This window comes from Schistocerca piceifrons, chromosome 1, assembly GCF_021461385.2.
Source record: "Schistocerca piceifrons isolate TAMUIC-IGC-003096 chromosome 1, iqSchPice1.1, whole genome shotgun sequence".
In the NCBI taxonomy this organism is placed as follows: Eukaryota; Metazoa; Arthropoda; class Insecta; order Orthoptera; family Acrididae; genus Schistocerca; species Schistocerca piceifrons.
In genome coordinates, this window is record NC_060138.1 from 626,303,818 (window position 1) to 626,316,685 (window position 12,868).

The window sequence follows — 12,868 nt, forward strand, 5'->3', positions numbered from 1 at the left end:
AACTGAACTTTAACTATTAGTATATGCCATGGCGGACATTTTGTGTTTATGTTCACCAGTGTTATTTATTCTGAGTAATGACACCTACGGATATTCCTCCGTGTCGCATGATAACGGTTGAATATTTTCTTTCCTTTATTTTGTTGCCTCAAACGTGGAAACCTGTTTTCAGTTATAGTTTGTACTTTTATGTTATATTGATTTCAGGAGTGCCAGAGCAGAATATAGTATAATAGCTTTAACTATAACCATCCGAAAAAAGATCCTGCAAGAGCGGAACCAACGACGACTGAAGAGGATCGTTCAATATTACAGAAGTGCAACCCTTCAAGAGATTGCTGCAGATTTCAATGCTGGCCATCAACAAGTGTCACCGTGCGAACCAATCAAAGAAACATCATCGATATGAGCTTTCGGAGCCGAAGGCCCACTCGTGTACCCTTGATGACTGTACGACACAAAGCCTTACGTACGCCTGGGCACGTTAACACCGTCATTGGACTGTTGATGACTGCAAACATGTTGCTTGGTCGGACTTGTATCGAGCGAATGGAGTGTACGGGTATGGAGACAATCTCGTGAATTCAGGGGCCTGCATGTCAGCAGGGCACTGTTCAAGCTGTTGGAGGCTCTGTAATGGTGTGGGGCGTGAGCAATTAGAATGACATGGGATCCCAGATACGTCTATAAACACCTCCGACAGTTGACACGTACCTAAGCATTCTGTCTGATCACCGGCATCCATTCATGTCTATTTTGCATTCCGACGAACTAGGGCGATTCCAGCAGGACAATGCAACACCCCACGCATCCAATATTGCTAGAGAGTGGCTCCAAGAACACTATTCTGAGTTCAAACACTTCCGCCGGCTACCAACCTCCACAGTCATGAGCATTATAGAACATATCTGGGATGCCTTGCAACGCGCTGTTCAGAAGAGATCTCCAGCCCCTCGTATTCTTACTGATTTAGGGACAGCTCTGAAGGATTCATAGTATCATTTCCCTTCAGCGCTACTGCAGACATTAATGGAGTTTTTTGTGGCGGTGTTCGTACCGACAAACACTTGGCTGTAGAAATGGCTTACGAAGTCACCGCCACACTTTTAATAGCGGGCCGACCGGTCCGCTGGAACAGTGAACAGAAATATGAAAGCCCAAACACTCATATTAAATAAAAGTCGGTACTTATCTTTTATTAATGAAGATACAGTAACACAGTAGTGAACTCGGTGTCTACAGAAATCTGTCTAGTTCAAGTCGGAGCGGCTAGGTCAGCGTCGGCTGACGACAAACAACAACTCTGCTGCGATGAACACACAACTGACTAGCAAGTACACAATTCGGTGGCGAGTATACAACTGAGCGGCGAATACAGAACTGTCCTAGCGCTCGCGACTCCAGCGCTTAAGAAGCCAGAAGCCAGCGGTGGCGCGCGCAGACTTGCGGCGATTTCCTGTATCGCTGGCGCTGCTTATGCGGACGGCGTCCGGACTTTGATGCTGCCAACCTTTTGGCAGGGGGCTCGGTTGGCATTACTGCCTAGGATGTAACAGAGTTCATGCCACATCGTGTTGCGCCACTTCTGCGTGCTGGCTGGTGCCCTACGCGATATTAGGCAGGTAGTAACCTGTTATCTGTTTCTCTGTCCATTTATTATTACCATTCCAAGGTGACAGTCGGCTGGTTATGGCGACGCCAATGAACGAAAAGTATACTTCATTGTTCTGAAACGAGAGTGATCAATTAATAGCAAGGTTTTGAGATTGGCTGTGAGAATGTAGTCACAGATCATGTTATTGCCAAGTGTGAATAGCGTAGTTATTAAATTTTTGGAAGTCCAAGGGCATAGAGCAGCAGAGAGCTGCCGAAGATGTCTGGTATGTACAGTCGTAGCTTTGTGGGTGAGCGTTGCTACTAGAGTGGTACAGGGAATTTAGAGGAGACCAAACAAGCGTTCGTGATTAGGGTGGCGAAGGAGAGAAGTGAGGGGCAAGTGGCGGGATGGTTACATTTTTGGAGACAGGCGTGGTTCCGTTACAGAGACTCTTACATACCGTACACGACATTTTATACATATTCGGATCCAACATTCTGACTGATCATTACGGTTTATTTCCGTTTCTTTGCAAGAAGGAATGAGAAATATTCTCGAATAACAGACTGTGACAGGCAATTATGTTTGAATTGCTTTTAATGCTACAAAAGCAAACAGTCACAAAAGTAGTTGCATGACTTCTCTATAAATAAGCTGAAATAATTCAAACATATTTTACTCTTGCCGCTGTATTAGCTCAATAACTTCTTGAAATACTTAAGCAGGGAACGATTTTCACTTGTTTCGGAGGTTAGGAACTACCTGGGGAAGCAAGACTTCAGCTCAAGCCATGAAATAAGGTTTACGTGAAGTCGTGGATCCACATGCATGTAAGACACCTTTATTTTTGAGACGCGAGGAAATCAGTATATGATGGTACGATGAATGTCTTAGCTGACTAATGTGTTTGGTGGATAATGTGGTGTCATGATTGCGTTGATTTTACGCGGTTAAGTGGTTCTACTCCTCTCAAGCAGTACCAATGTAACAACCGAGCTTAAAGTGATTACCCGACAGAGGAGTCATCATCAATGGTGCTAGACTCTATCAGTCCATGATACACTGAAAAAGAGTTTGGTATTTAATTCAGGAGGTTCACACAAAGTACATTGATTAGGAACTTTACGTCACAGCCTCATGTCCTCTTGAAGAGCAAATAGAGGTGGCTTTCCAAGACCATCTACTTCCACATTCTGCAAGTGCATGACAGAGAATACTTCCCACTGCAACATTTATTAGCGATTCTTCTCGTTCCATTCACGTATGGAAATCGGGAAGGATGACTGCTTAAGTGCTTCTGTTAGAGACGCAATTTGTCTAATCTTATTCTCGCGATTCCTACGGGAGCGATATTACGGTGTTTTAGAATATTCCTAGATTCATTGGTTAACGATTCATCCTTGAAACACTGTTAGCAGGATTTCTCGAAAGCTTACTTTTTTTGTTGCTCAGCATGTCCATGACGCTCTACCATGAGTCAAACAAACCTGCGAAGATTCGTGCTGTCCTGTTAGTTCTATTTGGTATGGGTCCCACACACTTGAGCAATATTCTAGGACAGGGCGCACGTGTGTTTTGTTAGCAGTAAGCTTTGTATACTGACAGGATTTACCTGGTATTCTATTAATGAAAAGCAATTTTCCACCTGGAAGTGAGTTTATGTGATCGTTCCATTTCATATTCCCACAAATTGTTTCATCCAGGTATTCGTACGAGTTGAACGACTGTAATTGTTGTAATTGTGACTCATTGTTATTGCAGTCGTAGAATTCTACGGTGTTTGTTACAGTTTGGAAGTGAACAGTTTTACATTTCTGAACATTTAAAGCAAGATTCCTATCTTCGCAACTCTCTGAAATATTATAAAGATACGACTGAATATTCATACAGCTTTCTTCAGAGACAACTTCATTATAGATAATTGCATCATCACTGAAAATGCTGATTTTAATATTAATAACGTCTATATAGCTATTGACGTAAGACATGAAGAGTTGTGGTTTCAAAACACTTCCCTGGGTTCTCCTACTGCCACCCACGACCCTCTATCCAGTACACTAAGGTGACAAAAGTCATGGGATACTTCCCATTATCGTGTCGGACCTCCTTTGTCCCGGCGTAGTGCAGTGGTTCGACGCGGCATGGACTCAACAAGTCGCTAGAAGTACCCTGCAGAAATGTTGCGTCACGCTGTCTCTATAGTCGTCTCCGAACATAACCATTTCCAGTAAACGATCGTTTCAGTCCATGTAAGACAGCCGATACCATTACAGACCCACCACCAGCTTCCACAGTGCCTTGTTGACAACTTGGGTTCATGGCTTCGTGGGATCTGCCCCACACTCAAACCCTACCATCGGCTCTTACCAACTAAATCGGAAGTCATCTGACCAAGCCAGGGGTTTTCAGTAGTCTAGAGTCCAACCGATATGGTGACGAGCCCAGGAGAGGCGTTGCAGGCGATGTCGTGTTCTGCTACACGGCCCTAACGAATGCTTTGGTAGTATGTCCCATATTTGTTTCTGTGGTTCTCTGTTAACACTGAAAGCTCTACGCAAAATGTCGCTGCTCTCGGTCTTAAGTGAAGGCCATCGGCCACTGTGTTGCCCTCTGTGAGAGGCAATGCCTGAAATTTGGTATTCTCGGCACACTCTTGACACTGCAGATCTCGGAATATTGAATTTCAGAAATGGAACGCAGCAAGCGTCTCGCTCCAACTACCATTCCCTGTTCAAAGTCTGCTAATTCCCATCGTGCGGCCGTAATCATATCGAAAACCTTTTCACACGGATCACCTGAGTTCAAAAGTCAGCTCCGCGAATGCACTGCTTTTTGTACTTTGTGTAAGCGATACTATTGCCGCCTGTATATTTGAATATCGCGATCCCATGACCTTTTGTCACCTTAGTGTATAACTTGCTGCGTCTTCCCTGCTAGGATATCCTCAGTCCAGTCACAAATTTCGCTTGATACCCATAGGAACGTACCGATAATAAGCGTATGTGTGGTACTGAGTAAAATTCCTTTTGGAAGTCAACAAATACTGCTTCTTCCTGAATACCCTGGCTTTCAGGATGTCACATGAAACAACGTGCGAGTTGAGTATGAGATGATAGATGCTAAGGAACACATGCTGCCGGCCGGAGTGGCCGAGCGGTTCTAAGCGCTACAGTCTGGAACCGCGCGACCGCTACGGCCGCATGTTCGAATCCTGCCTCGGGCATGGATGTGTGTGATATCCTTAGGTTAGTTAAGTTTAAGAACCAAGTTCTAGAGGACTGATGACCTCAGCAGTTAAGTCCCATAGTGCTCAGAGCCATTTGAACCATTTGAACTCATGCTGGTTGGCATTGAGGAGGTCATTCTCTTTGAGATATCTTAACAGGACTCGAATCCGCTACATCAGAGACGAGCACCATCGGAAATGCATGCGTTAGCGGCCTATCTATGGAGACGAGCCAGCTTTTCCCTGTTCTACATCTACATCTACCATCTACATCTACACGACTACTTCGCAATTCACAATTAAATGTCTGGAGACGATTCATCAACTCACTTTAAGCTACTTCTCTACTGTTCCACTCTCTAACTGCGCGGGGGAAGGGCGAACACTTAAATCTTGCTGTATAAGCACAGATTTCTTTCATTTTGTGATGATGATCATTTTTCCCTCTGTAGGTGGGTGACATTTGACTCACTCTAAGGAGATACCCGTGGTCTAGGGGTAGCGTCTTTGATTCATAATCAAAACATCTTCGGTCCCGGGTTCGATCCTCGCCGCTGCCTAAATTTTGATAAATAATCAGCATTCCGGCATAAGAAGTCAGCCCCATTCTGCCAACGGCCTTGTCAAAGAGGGCGGAGGAGCGGATAGAGGTTCAGGGCACTCTCTTGTCCTAGAGGTGGGAAATTGCCCCTAAAGGCGGAAGAATCAGCAATGATTAAAGACATGCGGATGCAGAAGGCAATGGAAACCACAGCATTACAAAGGCACGTAACGTGTATCCACACGACATGTGGCCTGTAATTGAAGAAGTGTCATGATGATCTCTCAATTGGCAAAAGATTCCGGAATAGTCCCCCATTCGGATCTCCGGGAGGGGACTGCCAAGGGGGAGGTTACCATGAGAAAAAGATTGAATAATCAACGAAAGGATAACGTTCTACGAGTCGGGGCGTGGAATGTCAGAAGCTTGAACGTGTAAGGGAAACTAGAAAATCTGAAAAGGGAAATGCAAAGGCTCAATCTAGATATAGTAGGGGTCAGTGAAGTGAAGTGGAAGGAAGACAAGGATTTCTGGTCAGATGAGTATCGGGTAATATCAACAGCAGCAGAAAACGGTATAACAGGTGTGGGATTCGTTATGAATAGGAAAGTAGGGCAGAGGGTGTGTTACTGTGAACAGTTCAGTGACCGGGTTGTTCTAATCAGAATCGGCAGCAGACCAACACCGACAACGATAGTTCAGATATACATGCCGACGTCGCAAGCTGAAGATGAACAGATAGAGAAAGTGTATGAGGATATTGAACGGGGAATGCAGTATGTAAAGGGGGACGAAAATCTAATAGTCATGGGCGACTGGAATGCAGAGTAGAAGAAAAAGTTACAGGAGAATATGGGCTTGGGACAAGGAGTGATAGAGGAGAAAGACTAATTGAGTTCTGTAACAAGTTTCAGCTAGTAATAGCGAATACCCTGTTCAAGAATCACAAGAGGAGGAGGTATACTTCGATAAGGCCGGGAGATACGGGAAGATTTCAATTAGTTTACATCATGGTCAGACAGAGATACCGAAATCAGTTACTGGATTGTAAGGCGTACCCAGGAGCAGATATAGACTCAGATCACAATATAGTAGTGATGAAGAGTAGGCTGAAGCTCAAGACATTAGTCAGGAAGAATCAATACGCAAAGAAGTGGGATACGGAAGTACTAAGGAATGACGAGATACGTTTGAAGTTCTCTAACGCTATAGATACAGCAATAAGGAATAGCGCAGTAGGCAGTACAGTTGAAGAGGAATGGACATCTCTAAAAAGGGCCATCACAGAAGTTGGGAAGGAAAACATAGGTACAAAGAAGGTAGCTGCGAAGAAACCATGGGTAACAGAAGAAATACTTCAGTTGATTGATGAAAGGAGGAAGTACAAACATGTTCCGGGAAAATCAGGAATACAGAGATACAAGTCGCTGAGGAATGAAATAAATAGGAAGTGAGGGGAAGCTAAGACGAAATGGCTTCAGGAAAAATATGAAGACATTGAAAAAGATATGATTGTCGGAAGGACAGACTCAGCATACAGGAAAGTCAAAACAACCTTTGGTGACATTAAAAGCAACGGTGGTAACATTAAGAGTGCAACGGGAATTCCACTGTTAAATGCAGAGGAGAGTGCACGTAGGTGGAAAGAATACATTGAAAGCCTCTATGAGGGTGAAGATTTGTCTGATGTGATAGAAGAAGAAACAGAAGTCGATTTGGAAGAGATAGGGGATCCAGTATTAGAATCGTAATTTAAAAGAGCTTTGGAGGACTTACAGTCCAATAAGGCAGAAGGGATAAATAACATTCCATCAGAATTTCTAAAATCATTGGGGGAAGTGGCAACAAAACGACTATTCACGTTGGTGTGTAGAATATATGAGTCTGGCGATATACCATCTGACTTTCGGAAAAGCATCATCCACACAATTCCGAAGACGGTAAGAGCTGACAAGTGCGAGAATTGTCGCACAATCAGCTTAACAAAAAAATGGTTCAAATGGCTCTGAGCACTATGGGACTTAACATCTGTGGTCATCAGTCCCCTAGAACTTAGAACTACTTAAATCTAACTAACCTGAGGACATCACACAAATCCATGCCCGAGGCAGGATTCGAACCTGCGACCGTAGCAGTCGCGCGGTTCCGGACTGAACGCCTAGAACCGCTAGACCACTGCGAATCAGCTTAACAGCTCATGCATCGAAGCTGCTTACAAGAATAATATACAGAAGAATGGAAAAGAAAATTGAGAATGCGCTAGGTGACGATTAGTTTGGCTTTAGGAAAAGTAAAGGGACGAGAGAGGCAATTCTGACGTTACGGCTAATAATGGAAGCAAGGCTAAAGAAAAATCAAGACACTTTCATAGGATTTGTCGACCTGGAAAAAGCGTTCGACAATATAAAATGGTGCAAGCTGTTCGAGATTCTGAAAAAAGTAGGGGTAAGCTATAGGGAGAGACGGGTCATATACAATATGTACAACAACCAAGAGGGAATAATAAGAGTGGATGATCAAGAACGAAGTGCTCGTATTAAGAAGGGTGTAAGACAAGGCTGTAGCCTTTCGCCCCTACTCTTCAATCTGTATATCGAGGAAGCAATGATGGAAATAAAAGAAAGGTTCAGGAGTGGAATTAAAATACAAGGTGAAAGGATATCAGTGATACGATTCGCTGATGACATTGCTATCCTGAGTGAAAGGGAAGAAGAATTAAATGATCTGCTGAACGGAATGAACAGTCTAATGAGCACACAGTATGGTTTGAGAGTAAATCGGAGAAAGATGAAGGTAATGAGAAGTAGTAGAAATGAGAACAGCGAGGAACTTAACATCAGGATTGATAGTCACGAAGTCAATGAAGTTAAGGAATTCTGCTACCTAGGCAGTAAAATAACCAATGACGGACGGAGCAAGGAGGACATCAAAAGCAGACTCGCTATGGCAAAAAAGGCATTTCTGGCCAAGAGAAGTCTACTAATATCAAATACCGGCCTTAATTTGAGGAAGAAATTTCTGAGGATGTACGTCTGAAGTACAGCATTGTATGGTAGTGAAACATGGACTGCGGGAAAACCGCAACAGAAGAGAATCGAAGCATTTCAGATGTGGTGCTATAGACGAATGTTGAAAATTAGGTGGGCTGATAAGGTAAGGAATGAGGAGGTTCTACGCAGAATCGGAGAGGAAAGGAATATGTGGAAAACACTGATAAGGAGAAGGGACAGGATGATAGGACATCTGCTAAGACATGAGGGAATGACTTCCATGGTACTAGAGGGAGCTGTAGAGGGCAAAAACTGTAGAGGAAGACAGAGATTGGAATACGTCAAGCAAATAATTGAGGACGTAGGTTGCAAGTGCTACTCTGAGATGAAGAGGTTAGCACAGGAAAGGAATTCGTGGCGGGCCGCATCAAACCAGTCAGTAGACTGATGACCAAAAAAAAGAGGAAGCTCCTTTGTTTTGTATTAATGAGTGCCAACGCAGTTCGTGTATCATATCCGTGGTACCTTCTCCATTTTTCGGAGAGTGCGAGCAGGAGTAGTGAAAACAGTCTATTTAGTGAACCTGTTACATTTTTCAAATGTTCTGCCAATAAATGGCAGTCTTTCGTTTGCTTGCCCCCACAACATTACCTATGGGATCGTTCCTATTTAAGTTATTTACCTGTGTAATCGTTCCTATTTATGTTAATCCTAATTGTAAGCCCTAGGTATTTAGTTGAGTATGCAGCCTTTAGATATGTGTGATTTATTGCGAAACTGAAATTTAGCGCATTCTTTTTAGTTCTCATTTGGATGACTTTTTAGAGTCAATTACAACTTTTTGCACCACGCAGATAGCTCGTCTACAGCATTTAGCAATTATTTTTGATCATCTGATGACATTATATGACGGTAAATGATATCATCATGTGCAAACAGTCTAAGAAGACTGCTCAGATTGTCTTTGAAATCTTTTATATAGATCGGGAACAAATGAGGACCTACGACACTTACTTCGGGAACGCTAGATGTCACTTCTGTTTTACCCGTTAACTTTCCGTCAGTTACAACGAAATGTGATCTTTCTGATAGGAAATCACGAATCCATTCGCACAACTGAGACGACTCGCCATAGGCACTCATTTTAATTAGAAGTTGCTTGTGAGGAACGGTGTCAAAGCCTTCTGGAAATCTGAAAATATGGAGTTAATTTGATGTCCTCTGTCGATAGCGCTCATTATTCATGAGAATAAAGAGCTTGTTGTGGTTCGAAAGAAAAATATTTTTTGAATCCATGTTGGAAATTTGTCAGTACATCGTTTTCCTGAACGTGTACTATATATGTTCTAATGTTCTACTTCAGATTGGCGTTAGTAATATGGTTCTGTAATTCAGCGGATTTCTCCAAATTTTTTTTCTTGGGTATTGATGTGACTTGTGCAGCATTCCTGTCTGTAGGTAACGATCTTTCTGGCAAGGAGAGCTACACGGAGGATATCTGTTTCTAAGGTACTGATATTGGATTATTTTCTTCGTCGTCTTCTGTGAAGGAATTTCCGAAAACCGTGTTTAGTAATTGTGCTTTAGCGACAGTGTCATTAGTGACCTCACTATTGTTATCGTGCAGTGAAGGTATTGATTGGGTTTTGCCGCTGATATACTTTACATATTATCAGAATCTCTCCGGGTATCCTGTCAGATTTCGAAACAGAGTTTCGTTGTAGTAACTGTTAACAGTACCTCGCATTGATGTTCGCGTTAAATTTCGATCGTCTGTAAAAGGTCGCCAGTGTTGGGGATTTTGCGTTCGTTTAAATTTGGCAAGCTTTTTTCGTTGCTCCTGCAATAGTGTTCTGACCTCTTTTGTGTAACGCGGGGGATCATTACCATCTCTTATTAGTCTCTTTATTAGTTTATTTGGTATATATCTCTCAACTGCCGTCGATACTATTTATTTGAATTTAAAGCACATCTGGTCTACGCTCACATAGTCAGAAAGGAAGGAGACGTATAAAGTGAAATGTATCGATAGGAATCATTACCTAAATTCTGGCATAGCATCTATTGGAAATGGTCGTTAGGCTGACAACAATCTACTGTATTTTTCATATAGCCCATTCCAGTTACCAGTAAGACAGAAACGACGTTAAGTTCACAGAGATCACGCACAAATTATTTGACGAAATTAGAAGCAAATTGACACACAAGTAAGCCGAGTCTGTATCCCCATAAGGAATTTAACTACGGGAATGGAGAGACAGATTATTTCGTCGTCATTCAGAAAAGACTCACAAGCAGCAGGTGAGCTTCACAGGCAGTTGAAGGTAAAAGAGCGGAAACTGCAGTGAGCTGAAATCATGCAGCAGGACTATCCACTCTCTCTCCCAATCGATTTATTCGAGTACGCTTAACAGCCAGCTAATCCCTGTGTCAGCGTTATGGTCTCGCGGCTAAGCCGCCGTAACCATTCTGAATCGGATATCGGAAAGCGCTTCTGCGCTTCCAGCGCCTAAGTACTACTATTTCCGCGTTTGCCTTTCGGTCTCGGAGCAGAATGAATGAGTACTATGTTAAATATTTTGCTGAAACTATGCTTCATTTACACTCCATTAACTGGAACCAGACGATAAGCGAAAGAACTCAGTCTGTTTTCGTTTTCCACAAAAGTCATTACACACAGTCAATTTGCCACTGAGATTCCTACTGTCGTAAGTGAACGGTAGTTCTGCTACGACTAATTGCGGATGTCATTGTTATGCCACACTTAGAATATATGTATTGTAAAAATCGATGCGTAAATTCCGTTTCTGTGAGATATTTAGAGTGCTTTTTGAAGAGGAAACTTCTTCTACGACGCTCTAACAAACCCTGCATCGAAGCTGCTTACAAGAATAATATACAGAAGAATGGAAAAGAAAATTGAGAATGCGCTAGGTGACGATTAGATTGGCTTTAGGAAAAGTAAAGGGACGAGAGAGGCAATTCTGACGTTACGGCTAATAATGGAAGCAAGGCTAAAGAAAAATCAAGACACTTTCATAGGATTTGTCGACCTGGAAAAAGCGTTCGACAATATAAAATGGTGCAAGCTGTTCGAGATTCCGAAAAAAGTAGGGGTAAGCTATAGGGAGAGATGGGTCATATACAATATGTACAACAACCAAGAGGGAATAATAAGAGTGGACGATCAAGAACGAAGTGCTCGTATTAAGAAGGGTGTAAGACAAGGCTGTAGCCTTTCGCCCCTACTCTTCAATCTGTATATCGAGGAAGCAATGATGGAAATAAAAGAAAGGTTCAGGAGTGGAATTAAAATACAAGGTGAAAGGATATCAATGATACGATTCGCTGATGACATTGCTATCCTGAGTGAAAGAGAAGAAGAATTAAATGATCTGCTGAACGGAATGAACAGTCTAATGAGCACACAGTATGGTTTGAGAGTAAATCGGAGAAAGATGAAGGTAATGAGAAGTAGTAGAAATGAGAACAGCGAGAAACTTAACATCAGGATTGATGGTCACGAAGTCAATGAAGTTAAGGAATTCTGCTACCTAGGCAGTAAAATAACCAATGACGGACGGAGCAAGGAGGACATCAAAAGCAGACTCGCTATGGCAAAAAAGGCATTTCTGGCCAAGAGAAGTCTACTAATATCAAATACCGGCCTTAATTTGAGGAAGAAATTTCTGAGGATGTACTTCTGGAGTACAGCATTGTATGGTAGTGAAACATGGACTGCGGGAAAACCGCAACAGAAGAGAATCGAAGCATTTCAGATGTGGTGCTATAGACGAATGTTGAAAATTAGGTGGGCTGATAAGGTAAGGAATGAGGAGGTTCTACGCAGAATCGGAGAGGAAAGGAATATGTGGAAAACACTGATAAGGAGAAGGGACAGGATGATAGGACATCTGCTAAGACATGAGGGAATGACTTCCATGGTACTAGAGGGAGCTGTAGAGGGCAAAAACTGTAGAGGACGTAGGTTGCAAGTGCTACTCTGAGATGAAAAGGTTAGCACAGGAAAGGAATTCGTAGCGGGCCGCATCAAACCAGTCAGTAGACTGATGTCCAAAAAAAAATAAGGAGCGAGTCACCGTCGGGCGCGGGCTTGGACGGACTCAAAACGTAGAGCACGGCCCACCCATGTACGCAAGTCGCAGCTGTGGGAGAGCGCCTGGCTGGATGTTGCACTGCTGTATAATGCCATCTGCCCACCCAGAGCAAGTTCCGCCGCGGACAGCTGAAATCCGACTACTTGTCGGTCGCGCCCCCCCCCCCCCCCCAGCCCACTCTCTCTCTCTCTCTCTCTCTCTCTCTCTCTCTCTCTCTCTGCCCCCTCGCTCTCTCCCTCTTCCTCCCCCTGGCCAAATGTTTTGTCCGCCCAGGACTCTTCGGAACCACCGGATATCGTTACTCATGACATGCAGTTACCCGTTGCTGTGTCACATGCCTTTCGTACTCTAGCGATTTGTTTTCTTCTGTTACTCGACCAGCCCTTACGAAGATGA